Genomic DNA, 22,088 nt, shown 5'->3' on the forward strand with positions numbered 1-22,088 from the left:
CCTATCTGTTTCTCCTGAATCTTCAGTTTGTCTTCCTTATGTCTCAAGCTTCTTATTTGGTTCATATTTTAAGGGCTGCCAAGATTAGATATGTCTTCCTTCTCTTAATCAGACCTTACTCTGATTCATTTAATTTCTATGAGAGAGCATTACATAATGTATCATTGCCAAGTAGTTTTGGTCAACTTATCTTATTTCTCTAAGCCTTAAAAAAATCTACTAAAAATATAGCCTGTAAAAGCTGCCTTATCTTCTAAATTAGGTTGGTGTAAGATTGCTAATGAATCATTCATTTATGCAACAAACAATAACAATAATAATGACAGCAATGCTTAGGGTATTTAGCATGTGCCTAAAACTATTCCAGTGTTCTAAAGGACTATATGTTAAATCTTCATAACAGAACAAAGGCCAGCTTTTTGCCAGACTGCATGCTACAATGTGTTTTGGGTACATAAATACTAATAGAAAAAGATGTACAGTGTTGCCCTCAGGAATTTCTAGTATAAAGGGGGGATTAGACATTAATCAAATAATTACACAAATGTAGAATTATACTTTGGATATAAAACATGTAATGGGGAGAACAACATTTTAGTTGAACAAAGATATACAAGTACCTACTTTGTGCCAGGCATGGGGTGATTTAAATAGGTAGATTATAGTTCCCACTATGGGTGATGTGTAAATATCATTCATTATGTGAGTGGTTTGGGGGTTTTGGAGTGACCTAAATAATTGTAAGCATCTGGCTAAATAGAAAGAAGCTGAAATACAGATTTGATGATGAACTTTCAAGTGGCTTTGAAGAGCTTGCTCTTTGTGGTTTTAATTTGAGTGGACAGATGTAATGGAAGAATTATTGAAATTGCTAAAAATAATAATTCTTAGAAAATTCTGACCTTTTTCTGGCAAAACAGCCCACTTACTCCTCCTAGAGAATAAAATAAACATAAAGTTATCCCTCTGGTTCTATAAGTTAGAGAGCAATGCTTTCATCCCATAAAAGAAATAAGAAAATACACTAATCTATTTGCTAAAAATACTTATAAATATTCTTCAAATGTCACTGTGGTACAGTTTAGAAAACCAAAACCTTTATATTCAGAGTAAGATCTGACTTTGAATTTAATTTCATTTCATTTCTACCTTTTACTAAATAATCATCCTTGATTGAGTTATTAGTACTTCTAAGCCTTAACTTCTACAGTTAGGGAAGCGATCTCTTCTTGACACATAAACTGTAAGATACTACATAAAGTGTTATGATATTACCTTACAATTATAAATTAATAGTATTTGGCATGAAGTAGGATCATAGAATATTATGCTTTCAGCTTAGACAAGTCTTTGTTTCTCATGTGTATTTACTTTAGATCAAGACTTGATTTCAAAATAATATTGGGCCTCGAGATCAGTTTTATTAGGGCTTGTGCTATTTTGTATATGTATTTTTTATAAAGTACTTTTGAGTAATTTACTAATTTGGTCATTTATGGTTTTAATGACTAGCCAGGTTATTCTGCTCTATGATAATAATTTTAGAATCATATTAATATATAGAGAATCTTTGTTATCCACTTATAAAGTTGTATAGGGAGCAAAAATTGTTATAACATGAAGCTGTTTACTGATATTTACCTGAAAAAGTAGTCTCCATTCAAATATTTCTCATGCTTAGTGATGTCATCTTCTCCTAGATATGGTGTTAGAGTACATAATGGCCATTTGCTGCTGAAATATAATACAAATGTAGTGTTAACCATTGGAAAATGAAATGATCTCATTGTGAGTGGATCAGAAGTGAAATGAACAATGTCTTACAGTGTTTCTGTGACATTTTTTCAGAAAAATAATGCCTCAAATTTATAATTGCACCCCTTTGTAAGTCCATTTAAAAATAATGACTTTTTCCTTATTTGTAGTTTTTGTTTTCAAGGAGTGCTATTAATCCAGTTTTTCTCCATCATTTCTTATGAGATTACAGTTTCATTTTATGCATTTTTAAGCAAAATAGGAAATTTATTAACCTACCTAAGAAGTCCAAGAGCAGAATGAGCACTGGGCATGCTGGATGCTGAGGTTTAAGCCAGAGTTCAAGGACTCAGGTTTGCCCTTTCCACAGCTCAGCTGTGTTTTCTTTTGTGATTGCCACATTTCCAGGCAAAGTCTCTTCTTTTATTGGAATGATGATTGCCAGCAATTCTGGGATTACATTGTTTTCTCTTGTCTTCTTCAGCAGAAGGAGAGATTCTTTCTACAGTCCCATTTTAATTGGCTGCTTTTTGGTATCAATTATCCTATAGTACAGTGTACCCATTGTGTATTAAATTAGAGGCTGAGATCAGTTTAGCAGAAAATTTGGTGAAGAAATGATAGGGATCAAGAAAATAAAATTTCAAATCTAAGTTTTTTTTAGGAATTAAAAAATGGATTTCTATTGTTTATACTATGTGTACTTTAAAAAGACAGTTTCTTAAAGAGACCTACTAGCTTAATATAAACTGTTGTTTATTAATTTAGGTTGTTATTCAGTAATCTGTAATTTTTTATCATAACTTGGAATTAGAAGAAGTAACGATAATTTGAAGATCCAGGGAGGAGAGGATAAAATATAAACTTTAGTTTTTCTTCGAATTGATTCTACTTTCTCATACCTTTCTCTTGTTTCAAACCTTGTAGTTAAAATTGCATGTTGATTTCTGTTCATGCTGGTTAATGGTTCATAAAAGATTTTTATAAGGTTTAGAATCACCTGGATTACTTTGTAAAAGTACTGATACTCAGGCTCAACCCTAGTCCAATTAAATCAGCACCTCTGCAGTGGGGCTCAGGCCTGCCTAGTTTTAAAGCATGCCAGATGACTCTAATGTATGGCCAAGGTTGAGAAGCACTGGCTCAGATACACATAGTAGTCACCCAAAGGTGGACATGGGATGGCAATTAGCATTCCTTCCTCTCCTAAAACCCATTGATTCAAATATGTAGGCAGCAGTAGTCTCTTCTCCACGCTTAGCTTTTCTTCCCACTGTTCCCACATAGGACATAAAGTATCATTATTTAGAGCACAACTGGCCCCAGGATGCAGTTTTAGCAAGATTCCAGCTTGGCTGCCACTGTGGACTGGAATTGTTTTCTATAGAGTCAAGCTGTTTTTCTTTCAAACAACTTTGAACTTAATACCATCATAGACTGGCAAGGGTGAACCAGCTGTCTGATTTTCTCTATATCCTCAGACTCTGGTGAAGCTTTTAGCTATTATATATAGCCCTTGAAATGGACCGATGCGAGGCCGTGTTGGGAATTTTGCTGATTTTACATCAAGGAGCCTCCCAGATAGGCTGTGAAGTAAAGAGACCCAGGTGCTGAGAATGATAAGGCTACCAGGAACAGCTTTGGTGCTGAAGCGTGGAACCTTGTCTGCCTTGTTCGCTGCTGGATCCCTGGCTCCTAGAATAGTACCAACCACAAAGTGGGCACATGATGAAAAGTTGTTGAATGAAGGCATAAAGCATGAAAAACGTAAGTGCTGAATGGCTTGGAAAAGGCTTTTAAATACCGATGTGCTCTCCTTCCTCACACAACTGAATGATTACAATAGTTTATAAAGTATTTATGTGTCAGACATTGCACTAAGATTGCATACACACAGTCACATATACATGACACATAAACATAAACATATCCTTTTCTGTTCGAAACATAACAGTTTTTTAAGCAAGTGCTGCTGTCCTCATGTTATAATTGCAGAAACTGAGGCTTAGAGAGGTGAAGTACCATTTCCAAAGTAGCACAGCCAATTAATAGCAGGATTGGCATAAAAGATTAGGTCTTCCAATTCCAAGCCTTCATGATAAAACCATTGTATGATATTAATAATAACTCTATGTCTCCAGTTTCAGGTTCCTTAAACATGCTAGTGATGACTAGCAGTTATTACTTTGAGAAGTGATGTTACCCCTGAACTTTCCTGCCTCTCTCTATTAGAATATAAATTCCATGAGATGAGGGGCATTCGTTTTGTTCACAACATTAGCACTTACAGAATGGTTAGGAACATGGTAAGTAATTGTCAGATGAATGAATAAATGAGCCCACTCTTATGGTTTCATTTATTCATTCAAGGTGCCCACACTTATGGGCTCATTTATTCATTCGAGGTTAGTCCTTGTTTGAATGATTAGCTCACCTTCCAATTGCTCAATTGGATATTATCTTTGATTCATGGTTAACCTCATTTACCACCTATAATGATCATGTTATATTTACCTCTCAAATATTACTGAGATCAGTTTTTCTTCCATTGCCTGGGCTTCTGCATTAGTTCAGGTGTTGTTCACTTCATTTTTTGCAGTAGCATTCTAATCCATCTCCCTGCTTTGAGTTTTAAACTCTTGTGATTTGCAAAATTTCTAGAACAATTGTTTTCAATTGGGGGAAATTTTGCCTGCCAGGTGAAATGTACCAATGATGGAAGGAGACATTTTTGGTTAGCACAAGTGAGCATTACTACTGGCGTCTTGTTGGGAAAAGCTAGGGATGCTGTTAAACATCTAAAGGCATAGGGTAACTCCCAACAACAAGGAATTACCTGGTCAAAATCTCAGTAGTGCTGATGTTGACAAATGCTGTTCTAGAGAAAGCTTCCTATGATCTCATTCTAATTTACAGGTAGTCAAACCCTCGGAAGGCTGCCCTCCACCAACAGTGTAAAATACAAACGTCATAGTATAGCATGTGGAATACATGATAACTTGCTTCCCTTTTACCATTTTGGCTGCGTCTCCTCCTCCTTTCAAGTGTTTATGAAATTCCAGGCATTTTGAGCAATTTGTGCATACTCAAAAGTCTTATTTTCTATTGTTCACTTTTTAAAACTCTCATGCAACCTTCTGAGATGTCCTCTCAGACTATCCTGCGTAGTCATTCAATAAATACTGAGCCCCTTTTATTTGTGGTTCTGTGTTAGGTGCTGAGGATATAGCAAGACATAAACATAGTCCTTCCTTTCCTGGAGTTTCCTATCTTCATGTACTATAGATAGATCCTCCCCCTTTAGAACACGTGGAGCTATCACTTTGTCGTTGTTAGGCCACCAAATACATAATCACAGTTCAATTATCACTTCAAATAAAATTAGGAATACTTAAGGTAATTCTCAGTTCATATTCAAATTCACATTTATATGATTTTCTTAAAAAAAAAAAAAAGATAAAATGCCTGTTCTAAACAGTTGGTTTCTTCAAATCAAGCTTCCAAACAAGATCCATTCCTAGTATTTGGTTATTTCTTGCTTCTTGGGTTCTTTTTAATCTAAGAGCCACCTCCTTCCCTTCCTTCTTCTTCTTTCCTTCCTCCTCCAACCCTTCTCCATCCCTTCTTCATTTCCCCGATTCCTTCTTTTTTATTCCACCCCTTCTTCCTATCTCCCATTCTGTTGACTTGTAGAAATGATAGGTTATTGTCCTGTAGAAAATCCCATATTTCCGAGTTTAGAGTTTTCTGATTGCTCCTTTGAGGTACTTAATTTGCCTATTTCTCCATTTAGACTAGAAGTTAGAAAGAAAATCTTAATTAGATGTGTATGTATTTTTGGCAAGACTAATTCCCAAGTGATGTTATATATTTCACATTTCACAACATTGGTGGTAAACAATATCTTTCACTTAGTATTGCTGAGATGAAGTTCAGATGGTGATAGGTGACACCTATTAAAAAAGCTTAACTGTAAACTTTTCTAACCACTTTGCACATAGCGTTTTTGCCACTTATTGATGACTGCTTGAATCAGTTATTTTATTAGATGCTGGAAAATAGTGGCAATCTAATTCTTTCATTCTGTCTCTACTGGATGAATTCTTCTATATAGAACTCATCTCATGGTTGCTGTGAAATACACTTCAAATTGGAACAGAAGCATAAATCTCATTTTTTCTCTTAAATAATCAATTTCCAGCAAAATAAGTTGGTGCTTTTACACTCTCCAGTGTTCATACCACTCTCAGTGGTATCCAGTTAGTTTTACTTTTTTCCTTCATCCTTTTTTACCTCCCCTTTCCCTGTATTACTATAAACTAATGGCCCTTTTATGCCTACTCACTTTTAAATGCAAGAGACTCTAATATTTGGTATGGACCTTTTTATACAAGCAATTAAGTTTTTGTAGTTTATTTTCTAATTATTAAAACAGATCTTTATTTTAGAATTTGAGGGAAAATTCTATTACAGAATGTAATGGAGTAGATGTTGCCTAAGACTATAGGTCTTATTGTACCTGTTTTCCTGCCTCCCTCCAGCAGACACTTGTTGAGCACCTATTGTGTGTCAGGTACCATGCTAGATAGTATTTTTCTCACAGACTTCTGTTTGTAATGTCTATGAGTTATCTAGAATCATATACCACTGGAGCATGAATTTACTAGATAACTCAAAGATGTCTCAGAAACTTCACCTTTTACAGGACACCTGGGTAGAATCATGGGTCACCATAAGTCTCTCTAACATGTAAGCAGACCCTTGTTTGAACAAGGGTTAAAAGTTCTTGGACAGAGGCATTTGCTAGACAAGCCAATTAGAAAGGACTTACGCAAGTTACAACAGGACTGTGATCTTGAAGCATTAACAGTTATTTCAAATTTTTGTTTTGCAACTAATTTCTTAGACTTTCTTGATCAGATTTTTTCAACCCCCAATTTTCCCAATTGCTCCACATTCAACATTCAACAAATAATGTGTATGCCAGTCTGCTTATCTTTTCCATGGTATGGTGTAGTTTAATGAGTGTCATGCAGAATGCATAAGTTAAAACTTAATCTTCAGTATCCTATTCCTGTGTCTTGCTGCCTTATATTTTAACCTGGCTGATGCACACGTAGAGCTTTCCTGTGCTGTCAGTGGATGCTTATATAGTTAATTACAGCTTCAATTATCATCTACTCTTGGAAATTGGATCACAAGGAAAAATCTAGCCATTTTACTTTTCACATGTCAATTTTAAAAATTGTTATGAATACAGTAGTTACATGAACTGGCAGTAATGATGGAATTTCTGAATGTTGCTTGTCCTTGTCTAATCACTTACCCCAGCAAAATTCTCTTTTGTATCTTCTAATTTCTTCTTAATTCTGATTAAATATATTTGGGCTATTTGCTTTAGAACATTTTTACAATGTATAAAATCATTTTAATACTAAAACACTTTCATGTATTGATAACTTACTGTATTCTGGGTTCTGGGATGTTCTACTAAGTTCTTTAATATCTTAGTTGATTTTTAAAACATCCTAATTGGCCTCAAGAAGAAAATTGGATTTTACAGAGGTTGAATAATCAGCCCAGTGTATACCATGAGAAGTAAAGTGAGGACTAACTGAACTCTGCCTGACTGCAAAGATTATTCTCTTAACTATAGTCTCTTAAAAACACATGTGCATGCACACACAAATTCGTTTTCCACAAGGAGCTATTAACTAATCTTTTCTAATCATGATAAATGTTAATTTATATAAGTGAGCATATATGTGTAAATATGCACATATGTGCTTTTAGTAACCTAGAAACCCATTACTGTGACTCAGAGGAGCATGCAAGAAGCAAAGTTTATAGGCCAAATAATTAAAAATATGTTATTTACTTATTCTGATCTTCAACAGACATTAAAGTAATTTAAATATGTACCTCACAATCACCGTTTATTAAATTTCCCTTTTCTCTTTAATTCACAGCTCTTCTTTTTTCAAATTAATTCCCTTAATTCCTTCTTCACAATCTGCCTTTAAATATATAACGTTCCCTCTTTTTCAGTTCCTTAAATTTAGGAAACAGTTCTTCTCATTTAGGAAGAAAGTAAAGGAAAATCAGATTTGTAGTTTTAGTATGGCTTTTAAACTTCCTTCAATCATCACTTACAGAAAGAAACACATTATACTTCTTAATTCAGAAAAATACACATACAAGTGAAAAGAGATGAAAAAAGTAATGTGGTAGACTCTAACATTTCCACTATATCCTCTTGCATAAAAAAAATTTAAAATCAACTGGCTTATCCAGTTGATTTTATTATCCATTAATGGGTCATGGGTAGCAATAAGAAACTGAATTACACAACTTTCTATGATGGGTTGCAAAAAGAGTGAAGACTGTTAACATTGCTAGATTAATAATTTTGTTCTCATCACATATAAGTCCATGTCCCATTAATTTCCAGTAATTACTTTATTGAGTTTCTATTGTGAAAAGTCATATTAAAGTAATTATAAGGAAAGAAACGGTAGTAATTAGGCCAGAGGGGACTGAATAAAATACTTTGAAAATAATAGATTAAAATGGATTATGGATTTAGTACAATGTAGGCTGTATACTTTTTAGTATATTTTGTCTAATTGATTTGTAGAGTTACTTGACAATATAAGAATTTCACTTGGAAAGGGGAAGAGAATACATGACCTGTCTGCCTGTCTTTCTCTCTCACTCTCTCTGCATATCTAAGTCTCTCATTCTCTTAAAAGAAGAGGCAATATTTACTTACTCTGTTTCCATCTGCCATTTTCCCTTAAATCAATTTTACCCTGACTTCTGTCATTGTCTCTCTACTGAAACTGTTTATGTCAGCAGTGAACTCTAATTTTCAAATCAAATGTACTCTTTCTCCTGTTGGAGTTTGACAGTAGCTAAAGTATAATATATCATCAATAAATAGTAGTCAATTACATGTTGAAGGAACTCTGAATACTCAGTTAAATATTAGACATATAAAAATACCTTCACAGTATAGTACTTTCTTAATTTGTTTCACTTGTTGTAACTAATGATGTTTTCATTTCTGTACTATCTACTCATGCATCTGAATGGAGTAGGAATATCTGGTCTCATTACACAATGAAATACCTTCTTCAATGCATATCTGACTATTGTCTGATTTTAGTTAGTTCTACATTATTAATTTTAGTGACCAGCTTAGACACTGTTTGGTCAGGCTGTGACCCTCTTTCTGCAAACACAGTGCCTCTTTCCATTCTACCCTTTGGGTCCCCAAAAGCAAATTTGCACCTGCTCTGGGCAATAGATAATTGGATGAAGAGGCATTGTCTACTTGTCCTCTTTCCTGAGAAAGATCAGCTGGGCTCCAGGATTTGAAAACGGGGGAGTAGTGCTATTCCCTGGTCATCTAATGAAAATAAAGAAAGGTCACAGAGTCAGAAAAAGTCACCAACTATAATGGTTGAAGGTTTTGAAGCAATGTAAGTCTCTTGTTGGTCGACCTTAAACTTGAGAAATCTTTTCCCAGCCCTGAATCCAGACCCACAGAGGAGACTTTGGCATCTTTATATCAAACTAAGGTGTTTTTCCCAGTGGAGTTCAAGTCATGTTTGTGGGTTCCGGGGGTCTGTTCAGTGGTTGTCTTCCTTTATTTTCTCATAACTATATCTTCACTTAAACTCATTTTATTTCTGGGCACATTGTAGACAGCAGTGGTATAGTATGTCCCTAAATGGAGAGAGATGCCTAGCTCTCAGCTCAGTATTATTTAATTATTATTACTAAGTATTAATAATTAAATAATACTAATTGTATTAATAAATATTAACAGTGACAGCATCAGCAACCATTTTTAAAGCCCTTCCCATGTGCCTATGCAGTCATGAAGGCATTTTGCAAACCTTCTGAGGTCAGGAACCATGTTTCTCTTATTCACTACTGTATTCCCTGCCCTTGGCAGACTCACTGCCACATAGAAGGCAGTTAAGAAGTGTTTATTAAATACATGTGTTGTTCTAATCTTCAGAACAATCCTGAACAAATCAAAAATTATTTCTCTTCTATTGAAACTGATGTTTACAATTAACTAACTAGTACAAAGCCATTGAATTGGTACTTTGTAGAGTCAAATTTGAGTTGAGTGTATGTTCATATTTGAGCTTGAGCATATACTCAAGCCTTTCAGCTTGAAAGGCAGAAATGTTTCCACTGTATCATGACGGTGAGTAGGTAGATGGGTAAATTAATAAAAGAATGAGTGGATGAATGAATTGCTGTAGCCCTATCTGCTTGTATTTGTTACCAGCCATTCCTAGTCTACTTGGCTTGTGACATATTGTTCCTTTAAGAATAGGACTGCACTTGCCACTGGAAAAATTCAAATTCTGGTGGTTTTGAATTCTGCTATCCTCTTCAAGATACAAAGCTTCTGTGGAGGTCTTGAAAATCCAATGATACCTTTGGATTCCAGGTTCCCAGATGTTCTCACGCTATGGAGGCCAGCCTGCTTGGGTAGCTGCAGGTTGCAAAACCTTTCTCTTTGTGAGGCATGAGAGCTTGTCTAAAGATGCTTAGGTGCATTTTGCCACCAAGGACAGGGGATCATAGCCAATGATCATTCTGTCAGGTGGTCACTTCATTTTTTGGAACTCGTGAATGAGTTAAGATTCTAAATACATCATACTTATTTAATTCTACTCTGTGCTTCATCTGATCCAGAAATCTGGTTAGCTGTTCAAATTTGGGGAGCTCAAAAATCAAAACAGTTTCCCTAATGATCAATGATGATGAGCATTTTTTCATATGGTTTTTGGCCTCATAAATATCTTCTTTTGCAAAGTCACTTTTGAATTTTTTTTTTCTTGTAAATCTGCTTTAGTTCTCTGTAGATTCTTGATATTATCCCTTTGTCAGATGGGTGGATCGCAAGCGTTTTTTCCCATTCTGTTGGTTGCTGGTTTGCTCTAATGATTGTTTCTTTTGCTGTGCAGCAACTCTTAAGTTTAATTAGATCCCATTTGTCTATTTTAGCTTTTGTTGCCATTGCTTTTGGTGTTTTAGCCATGAAGTCCTTGCCTATGCCTATGTCCTAAATGGTATTAGAGAAATGCAAATTAAAACCACATTGAGATACCATCTGACACCAGTTAGAATGGTGATCTTTAAAAAATCTGGAGACAACAGATGCTGGAGAGGATGTAGAGAAATAGGAACACTTTTACACGGTTGGTGGGAGTGTAAATTAGTTCAACCTTTGTGGAAGACAGTGTGGCAATTCCTCAAGGATCTAGAAATGGAAATTCTATTTGACACAGCAATCCCATTGCTGGGTATATACCCAAAGGATTATAAATTGTTCTATTATAAAGACACATGCAAACATATATTCATTGCAGCACTGTTTACAATAGCAAAGACCTGGAACCAACCCAACTGTCCATCAATGATAGACTGGACAAAGAAAATGTGGCACATATACACCACGGAATACTATACAGCCATAAAAAGGGATGAGTTTGTGTCCTTTGTAGGGACATGGATGAGTTTGGAAACCATTATTCTCAGCAAACTGACACAAAAACAGAAAACCAAATAGCTCGTGTTCTCACTCTTACATGGGTGTTGAACAATAAGAACACATGGACACAGGTAGGGGAACATCACACATTGGGGCCTGTTGGGGGATGGGGACCTAGGGGAGGGGCAGTGGAGCACAAGGAGGTTGGGGAGGGATAACATTGGGAGAAATGCCTGATGTAGGTGACGGTGGGGATGGAGACAGCAAACCACCATGGCATGTGTGTACTTATAAAGCAATCCTGCAAGATCTGCACATGTACCCCAGAATTTAAAGTACAATAAAAAAAAAATTTCCAACAAGAATGGCCCATTTAAATTCAATCCAGAAAGGTGCTGATATCAGAGGGAGGTCCATATTAGGGCAACTCAGACCAAAAGACTGAGATGCGCAGGGACAAGGGGGAAGGCATTTCAGGCAAAAAAAATAATAAGTTCATTAGTATACTTGGGTGACTTCGGTTTTTGACACTTGTACTTTCCTTTTCTACTTTTCTCCTAGAAATTGCTAAAGAAATTGACCAGAAAGTACGGAGAAGGGAAAATGCCATAAATGATCTACATTTAATAATACATATTGGAGTTTTAAAATTTGCTTCAGGTATTGGAGAGGCAGATTACAATATAGAAACAAACTAAAGGGCCCAACAAAACCCTCAGAATGCTTTTGAGTTGTTTAGCAAAAATCAGGTTTTTGTATTTTCCCAAGTGTTGCAGATTCTCAGGCAAAGAGAATTCTTGTGCTAACAAGGTGTATTACTACCTATTTTTTAGAGAGTTGTCATTGTTTAGCTGGAAATATAGTACTTTAGTTGCTAGGCAAAAGATGTATATCATAAGCAATAATTCTTTTACATAAATTTATCTGAGATTTTGAGAGATTCAGCTGATCCTCATTTACATCTATAATGCTTTCCTTTTTACTGTACTGATTCTGAAACATTGGTTATGACTGTTATATTGTTAATTTATACAGTAGCACACTTGTTTATACACCATTGGCTCAGCTGCCATGTGGGGCAGTTTGAAGACGACCATACTGCTACGCTTTCTATAAATTCTTGTTTAAAATACTAAAATATTTTTAGATTGCTGAGGTAGTAGGACTTTTTCCAGATGATTCAATCTACCTTATTTACATTATTTTGTGTTAAATCGTTGGTGGTTTTGGTTTTTTGTGTTCTGTTTTTTTTTTTTTTTGATAGAGTCTTACTCTGTCACACAGGCTAGAGTGCAGTGGTATGATCTCAGCTCACTGCATCCTAGGTTCAACCTTCACTTCCCGGGGTCAACTGATTTTCCAGCCTCAGCTTCCAAAGTAGCGGAATTATAGGCACATGCCACCATGCCCGGCTAACTTTTGCATTTTTAGTAGAGATAACATTTTACCATGTTGCCCAGGCTAGTCTCAAACTCCTGACCTCAAGTGATCCACCTCTTCAGCCTCCCAAAGTGCTGGAATTAAAGGCATGAGCCACTGCAGTGGCTTCATTGGTGTTTTTATGTCTTTCTTCATATATAATAACATTCAAGTAGAAAGCATTTTCCAGAATTTTGTTTTATATCACTTTATGTCTATTCAGCTTAACTTCATATAAATGAAATAAAGCGATTTAATTTATGGGCACAGTTAATACCTCATTAATGGTGTTCTGGTAGTAGTTAAGTGGGTTCTGAAGATTGGCTTTCAGGATTCTCGTCTTACCTTTGCCATTTACTAGCTGTACAATTTTAAGCAACTTGTAAACTGTTTTGTGCCTTGTTTTCAATTTTAAATGGAGATTATATTAGTACCTACCTGCTAGCCTTGCTCTGAAGATTAAATTAGATCTCTCTGATGAAGTTTTTAGTTAAAACAACATCTGGGATATAGTACACTTTATTATGATTTCTATCCTTGATGTTTGATAATTTCTATACAGTTTTGATTGGTAACTATGTTTCTAGTAATAAGAGTATTTGAATTAGTCTAATTCTTGATGAAGCAGGTTTCTGATTGCTGTGTTTATTAGGGCTCTTATTTGCAATTTGTAAAGAATATGCTTTCAAAGCGTCTAAAGGTATCGTACATGTGAATCATATATATATGTGTTTGTGTGTGGGGGGGGGTTTCTTATATTCCTTGTATTTATTCCTTGTTTATCCAAGTCATGCTCTCAATAGATGAACACTTCACAATGATAAAATCACTGAATTAGAACAATGAATCTTTCATTATGGTACTTTGTGTTTTCATATTTGTGTCTAGTATTTAGGATAATGTTCCAAACTTTATATAGCCTATTTTTTTGTTTTATTCTAATAAGAGATGGAGCACAAAACTCAGAGATATGGTAATACCTTGATTTTTCGGACATGTTGTCAGGAAATATGCATTCCAATAAACACAGTTTTTAGGTGATTTTTTTCCTACAGTCTATTTCTCTCATCTTTGTGTTCTGAAGAAGTGCATAGTAAATATAATATAAACTCTTTATGATACGGGGCCACCATTAGAGATGTGTATTATTTTACTGCCCAGTGAGTGACACAACACTGTCCTCAAGGTATATTAAAATATGTAACCCCACTTGACTATGTACTAAATGGATCCAGACAGCTGTCTTTTTAAAAACAATTCTCATTTCTACTCCTATTCCTTACTGCTGGCAATGTGCCTACTTCTAGAAAGCCAATCTTTATTTACTGATTCTGACGGTAAGCCATGCTTGCCAGAATTGTGTCTACATTTCACTAGGATAGAGCTTAAGTGAGGATTTGATATTTTCCCAAGTGCAGTTCATGAGATGAAGGAGGTGTTATTGTATATAGATGGGCTACTGGCTATAGGAACTATTTTTAACTTTTGGTATACTATTCCAATCAAAGCGCTCTAAGTCAAAGGACTTATATATTTACTATTTTTAATGTATGCCTAAATGAAGAACTTGAGTGAAGATGTTAACATTACACAGATATTACTGAGGAGATTTGCCAAATCCTTAAAAAGGAAGAATATAATTCTGAATTTATAAACTAAACTTCTTAAATATAATAATAGAAACAGGATATAAAGCAGGTCATGGAGGAGTCCCTATTTCTGGAGATTTCACCACAAAACTGAAAAAAATGACTGTCAACATTTTGGTAGTGAAGGTTTCATGGGCTAGGTGACCATTTGAAAACTCTCTGGGATCTGCTTCTGTTATCTACTTCAAATATAAACATTGATAGACTGATTCAGTTGGCAATTATTTGTGAATGTATCTCCTATGTCAAAGGCATTTTGGGAGGTACTGCGGAGGTGAACAAAACAGACATGGGTCTTGTTCCCCTGGAAAGACAGGAATAAAATAATCACACAAATAAATATGTGTACATCAATTTCAATGTCTTATGAAAGAAAAGTACTGGGTTCTGTGTGCAGTTATTAATAAGAAGAGGTGATTTAAAGTGATAATTCAGAGAAGAATTGATAGTCAAGTTGAAACCTAAAGAATGAAGATAAGCTGGACAAAAAGAGTCCTCCCTAACAGAGTAAACAATGCAGGAAAATTTTTGGAGAGAGGAAAAGGTTTGGCACATTGCCAAAACCAGAAGACGACCAGGGTAACTGGATTGCAATGAGCAAGGTAGAGTGTGTTGTAAGATAAAAATGAAGAAAGATGTAAGTGCTGGGTCATGAAGGACCTTGGAAGCCATTGTAAGGATTTGGGGTATTTGTTTCTCCAGTGTAAAATATTGCATAATTTTAAGTAGGCCATTGGCATAATCACAGTTGAGTTTATAAAAATATTATTTTCTCTGCTAGTTATTGATTAATGAAAGCTAGAGAAGGAGTAAGGTGGAAGAAATACAGCTAAGGGTGACTAGGTGGCGATGGATAGAAGTGGACAGATTCAAGCCATCTTGGCCAATCCCTCAGTTTCATTATCTGTAAAATGGGGATGATTGCTGTGTTTGATGTAGTTGATATCAGTAAATGTTAGCTATTATTATTTATGTTACCTAATGAAATTTGTACTAGTTGGTTGGTTAATTGAAAAAGCTGGTTAAAGAAGGGAAATACTAAATAATATATACTTATCTTAAATATTTCATATTAACTTAAAACATATAAATATTTATTGCCAATCTTTTGATGCAGTGTTGGGACCATTTGTTGTATGTGAATATATAAGTTGAAGTTCTGGATTGATTTTGTTTGGTTTTATTTTGTGTGAACAATACCCATAGTTATATCCTCTATGATTTTTAGTTTTAATTCTGTTGAAGAGAAGCAAGAATTTAAAAGACATCTGTAAAGGTTTTTATGAGACAGGGATGAGGATGAGAGCCCAGGAATTTCTATTTAAAATTTTTTTTCCAATTTTGCACATATGTGATTTAAAAATAACTCATTTAGTAATTTTTCTTTGTGATTTTCCAAAATATTCTACTTAATTTTTCCAGAACCAAACTTTTGAACATGCAGATTTCACGAGTATATGTAATAGTTGATTGAAAATATAATTTCAATAATAAGTACAATTGATATAATCAGGTTTGGAAACAAATAAAACTGATTTCTGATAAGGATATCATTTGAATGGAAGGAGTGAAAATGTAAGTAGAATAATGCTAGATATTAACTTCATATTAGCTGCAAGCATTCAGAGTGTCATGGTACTGAGTCAATGTGCTCTTCTAGATGAAATGGAGGCTATCGGTTAATGTAGCAGCTAGGTAGCTTTAGAATGCTTTTACTAGGGTTTGGAGGTAGGATTGACAGGCTTGATGTGGGGTGAGGAAAGGGAGAATTCCAAGGATAAGTAGCTATGGGAAGAAGAAATCATTGATCAAGATGGGTGGGAAGATGCAGATAGGGTCCATATGTAGTTTTACATTTAAGATGCCTGGAGACATTCACGTGGTAATGTTAAGTGGCCCATTGACATTGCAGCCCTAAAACTTGGAGTGGTCTTGGCTAGGCTTTCCGTGATGAGCTGGAATGTGATGAGGGCTTGAACCAAGAGAAGAGTGGTCCAGGTGCCCACCTGGAGTTTGTAGAACATGGAGTCCTGGGGAACTGAAGGCCATACGGTGAGAGGGAAGGTCTGAGTTATGCTTGAATAAGGAAGTAGAGTGATGTAGATGGAGAAATGGTGTTGATTGTCAGGGGCAAGTAAGTGTCAACGTGGAGCCCGTAGTGCAAAATTAGAAAATCACAAGTGTACAGAACTAGGAGATTGTAAAGTATGGCAAAATTAAGGTAAATACTTCAAAGGTAAGACTGAAAAATGCCAGGGTGTTAGAACACTATTTATGTATGGTCCTGACTGAATAGTCTGTGGGCCAACAGAAGAGCTACTGATACAGTCCCCCAGGTACAAACATTAATTTGATTTTCTGGAAATCTCAATGGACTTTTCATAATGCAGCCTTGATGCAAGAATGTCCTTGTCATCAGTGATACACATTTATAAATTTCTTCGGCCTCTGTGAGGCTGAAGAAAGCAATTTTACCTTCCTTAAAAAGGAAGTAAGCTCTTGATCTTGGCATTATTAATGATATTCTGTAACAAAATAAGCTGACTCTGATCCTACCAATTTATCAACTACATGGGCAACAATGCAGATGTTTTATATCACCAGTGCCCTAGATTTGTATTGATATGCGAATTATCCAATTGTGGTGGAATTCATATTGAAAACACAACATGTTCAGAAACTGTGGAAATTGTAATTAGATCTGAAAATATTTTGTCAATCAAAATGGATATTGTGTTGTTTCATTGAACTAAGTACGAAATTGTGGTAAGGAAGGATGTGTTTATTTTTAGTTGATAAGTATAGCAAATCTGGCCTCTCAATACAGGTGTGTCACATTGTGATATGAGGGATAATTTGGCTGGCTGGAAACGTGATGGCTTGTTAAGTAATTTCAAACACATGAGACTGAAGATTCCCATTGATTGCCATTTCCTGAAAGACTACAAAACTGAGTCTTGGTGTCTTTTCTTTTGTAAAGGCAGTCTCTTAAAGAATAGATTCTTCCTTCTGATGGGAATATTTATGTATTGAATATAAAAGCTAGAAATAGCAAACATTGATTTCTTTTTTGGCCTTACTGCTTTCCTACAAGGTGGATTTCTTAATGCTTTCATCTTTAATATACAAATATACTTGATTTTCTTTTTTTCTTTAAGCATCTGTTTTTAAAAAATCCCTGAAAAGATATTCTCATATGAGAAATCAGTTAATTTCTCATGCTTATAACTTAAAAAAAATTTATATTTATAGGGAGCCAGATATTTTATTGTGATTTACCATATTCTCTCACTAGCTGGTCTTCTTTTTGGTTCTTGTCAAGGGCTGGTGCCACCATTCAGTCACTTGCCCAAGAGTGAAACTGGGCTTACTTCTTGATATCTGCTGTTTCTTACCATTTAATGTATTCTAAAATCTGTTTAGTACTTTTCATCTTTATAGCAACTCCTAAGCCCATTAACTCGCTGCCCTAGATTGTTCTAGTATAGCTTTCTGCTTTGTCTCTACTACCTCTTAACCCATTCTTCCTACTTTGATTAATGTGATATTGCTAAGCTTAACATATAATGTCCACCTCCCTCTTTAAAACATCGTGGTCTAGCCCCTTGGAAAAAAACCAAATACTTGGTGTGTCATATGAAGTGTTTCAAGGCCTGATTTTTAGCTTCAGACTCTCCTTTCATCACATTCTAGGCTCCAGGCATACAGAAACTTAATTTATGTTCTCAAATATTACATGACTGTGTGACCCTCAAGCCTTCCTACATGACCTTCCTTTGGTTCAGAACATCCTCTCCCTTCCTAAGTTAGCCTTCAATGGAGATATTATTGTGCAGAGGAAAATACCTCTCAGCACCACAGATGAGGTTAGGCGCTCTGCTATGTATACCCAGTGTGGCCACTTCAACCATATTGTGGCTCTTTTAATTTTTTATTGCTACTGCATATTTACTCATCTATACCTCCTTATGGACTGTAAATTTTATTAGGCACAAGACCACATTTCTTCTATAATGTATTGCTATGTATTGTAGGTTTGTTACGGTAACACCTAACTACCAGAAACCAGAATCTGTTCCAATTGCTGTTTTTCCATAAACACCTCAAAATTTAGTAGTATAAAGCTACTATTATTTTGTATGCTCACGTATTACATGTGTTAGAAATTTGGACAGGGCGTAGTCCAAACATACGCATGCATTGACTCTGTTCCATGGTGTCTCAGGCATTATTCAGAAAAACTAAAAAGGCAGAGGGCTATTTTAATATCCAGGGGATGAAATCTTCTGAAGTTTTTCTTTATGCACATGTCTAGTGCCTATGTTGGGATATCTTGAAGACTTAGCTGGGGCTTCCAACCACAATGCCTATACATGGCCTTTCTATGGGGTCTACAGTTACTCAGAGTGTGGTAGAATTGGAACGTTTAGATATTTTACTTGGCTATTTCAGGACTTCATGAGAAAGTCAGAAGAAAGTAGAAGCTGAACAGCTTTTTATGTGCCAGTATAGGAAGTCACCTAGCATCACTTCTACTGTATTCTATTGGTCAAAGTAGTTGCATTAGTTTCCTATGACTGACATAGCAAATTAGCAGAGAATTAGGGGCTTAATACAACACAAGTTTATTATCTTACAGTTCTGGATGACAGAAATCCAAATAGGTCTCAAGAAGCTCAAAACAAGGTATCAGCAAAGCTGTGTTCCTTTTAAAGTGTCTAGCAGATAATCTTTTTCCTCATCTTTTCTAGCTTCTAAAGATCCCCTGTATTCCTTGGCTCATGAACCCTTCTTCCATCTTCAATACCAGCATCATCACATCTTCAAATTTTTGACTTCCCTGCCTTCCTGTTTCACTTTAGGGGCCCTTGTGATTACATGGTCCACGGAGTTAATCCAGGACAACTCACCTGTCTCAGGATCAGTTGATGAACAACCTTAGTTACCCACAACCTTAATTCCTTCTTGCCATATAACGAAACATATTCACAGATTTCAGTGATTAGAACTTGGACATCTTTGGAGACCATTGCAGTCCATCCCACCCAGATTCAAGCTGACTCTTAGGAACAGGGATTAGATTCCGAGACTTTGTACTGCAGAGAAGACCCTCAAAAGCATGGACACAAACTCATTGCTCACACAGAGAAAAAATAACCACCACGAAGAGACCACAGCTCCAGACTGGATCTTTGCCCCCACTGAGCAAGGCAAGTGGATATAGATCCTACTTCTTGATGGGAAAAGAGTCACATAAATTTACATACATACATTAAAACCACCATATATATTTTGCTCATATTACTGTACATTTCTGGCACACTGACAAATAGAAAATTCATGAATTTAATGCACTTAATACCCATGTAATGATAGAATTGAATAATGGTAAGTATTCTGGAGGACAACCAGAACAAATAGTGTGAAGACTAACAGTAAAGGAGATACTAAAATGGAATGTGTACATCTTAAGAATTCTAGATTTTGTTTAGGTTGCTAGCTCTCCATTTAAACAAGCGTGCTCAGTGATTACGAATGAGAAGCAGTGATGTGTCAATGTTAGTATTGTGAATACCCTAGGGAGGCATACTTATGTATATGTTGTGATATCTCTGGGCTATGAAAAGCTGAAGAAAATAAGAAGTAGAAAGGAATGTGTAATGACTATAACAAATATAAGATTATGGTGAAAATGAAAAGAGAGAGGAATCAGAGTGGCAATAAACACAATGAAGGTTTCAAAATAAGTATGCGTTATGGAGCAAACCGTGTCCCCAAAATGCATGTGTTGAAGCTATTACATACTTCTCAATGTGACTATATTTGGAGTTAATGCTTTTAGGAACACAATTAAGGTTAAATGAGGCCTTAAGGGTGGGATCCTAACTGGATTATACTGATATCCTTATTCAAGAAAAAGATACACAAGATATGGATTTCTAAGTGTGCACAGATGAAAGGCCATGTAAGGACATAGTGAGAAGGCAGTCATCTACAGGCCAGGAAGAGTGGCCTTATCGGAAGGCAGCCTGACCATCTTGAACATCAATGCCTAGCCTCCAGTACTATGAGAAAATACATTTCTGTTGTTTAAGCTGCCCCATCTGTGATATTTTGTTATGGCAGCCTGAGCAGACTAATACAGTGTGCTTAAAAAGTAGATGAATGGTTTGACTTAAACTTTCCATAGGATTAGTCAATCTAGCTTAAAAAGTAGATGAATTGTTTGACTTAAACTTTCCATAGGATTAGTCAATCTAGGACTTCATTAACTGATGATCATACACACAGTTTCCTACATGGAAGTGCTTGTTTCTTCTTCTTGGGGGTACATGGGAAATATGGACCTGAAAAGTGAGGAACTTTTCATCATGAATGCCACTAGGCCTTTAGTCATCCAGCAACAGGTCGCTTCATCCAGTTAATGTGGTAGTTCCCATATGTTTGGGCAGGGAAAAAAATCTCATAACCCATTGCTTTTCTTACTTTTAAATTAAAAACTCATGTGAAAATCCAGTTCTGGTTTTGGCATCTTCTACTAATTAGTATTCACTTGAAAAGTGCCTGGAAAAGAGTTTGCCTAACTTCAGTCAAAAGCATGTAAGGAATGTATTCATGTATAGAGATCCATGGAAGTTAGTGGGGTGGTGTTTTCCAGGCAAGAAGACAAGTTATGATATATATTAATGATGTTAAAATCCACCTGCTAAAACAAGCCCATTAAATCAAGCAATTGTGTAATTCGTATTTATCCAACTATTTTTTGAGAAAGCTGCTTATTTTTCATTCAAGGAGAAATCATACTAGAAAACAAGATTAAAATCTTTAGTAATATCTTTGGAATTGATGATGTAAGTGAGGATTCTTTTTTTCAAGCAATGAAATACTGTGGTTACTTTAAGCGAATACACGAATTTGAAGTTTATGGTGTAGTTCTCAAGATAAACGGAATTCTATAAACCAAGCTTCCAATAGACAGGAATCAGGAAAATCTATGTTGCTCTTGGGAGTAAAATCATTTTAATTTTCTCTTTCCTGGCAGCTTTATGGGCATACATGAACTCAAATTGTTTATTCTGCCCTTGCATCACCCTGCTTGAATTGCTAAGAGCCAATATTTCAAGTTACCCTTGCATGTTACCTGTATATGAATGGCAAGAGAAAAGAACCTAGAGGAAACCTTTAGGAACCTTTTGGATGTTCATAGTGGGAGGGTAGAGTATCTTGATTTACTGTCCCACCAAGATATCACATAGGAAAGGACAGTGATTTCCTAAAATGAAACTGCATGTTATTAGCAAAGCAAATGCCTATCAGGCAGCTCCAAGGCAAGACCTATATACTACACCCATTGTTTTATCTTCATAAATTTAAAGTCTTAAAAGCAGGCTAGGGTGGGTGCAGTGGCTCACGCCTATAATCCTAGCACTTTGGGAGGCCTAGGCAGGCGGATTGCCTGAGCTCAGGAGTTTGAGATCAGCCTGGGCAACACGTTGAAACCCGGTTTCTACTAAAATACAAACAATTAGCTGGGCGTGGTGACTTGTGCCTGTAGTCCCAGCTACTGGGGAGGCTAGGCAGCAGAATTGCTTAAATCCGGGAGGTGGAGGTTGCAGTGAGCTGAGATCATGCCACTGCACTCCAGCCTGGGTGACAGAGTGAGACTCCATATCCAAAAAAAAAAAAAAAGGCAGTCTAATTTTGCATAATTAGTCCAGTTATTGCTCACAGATTCTTTTCCAATG

The sequence above is a fragment of the Cebus imitator genome, unplaced genomic scaffold (assembly GCF_001604975.1).
Source record: "Cebus imitator isolate Cc_AM_T3 unplaced genomic scaffold, Cebus_imitator-1.0 Scaffold507, whole genome shotgun sequence".
In the NCBI taxonomy this organism is placed as follows: Eukaryota; Metazoa; Chordata; class Mammalia; order Primates; family Cebidae; genus Cebus; species Cebus imitator.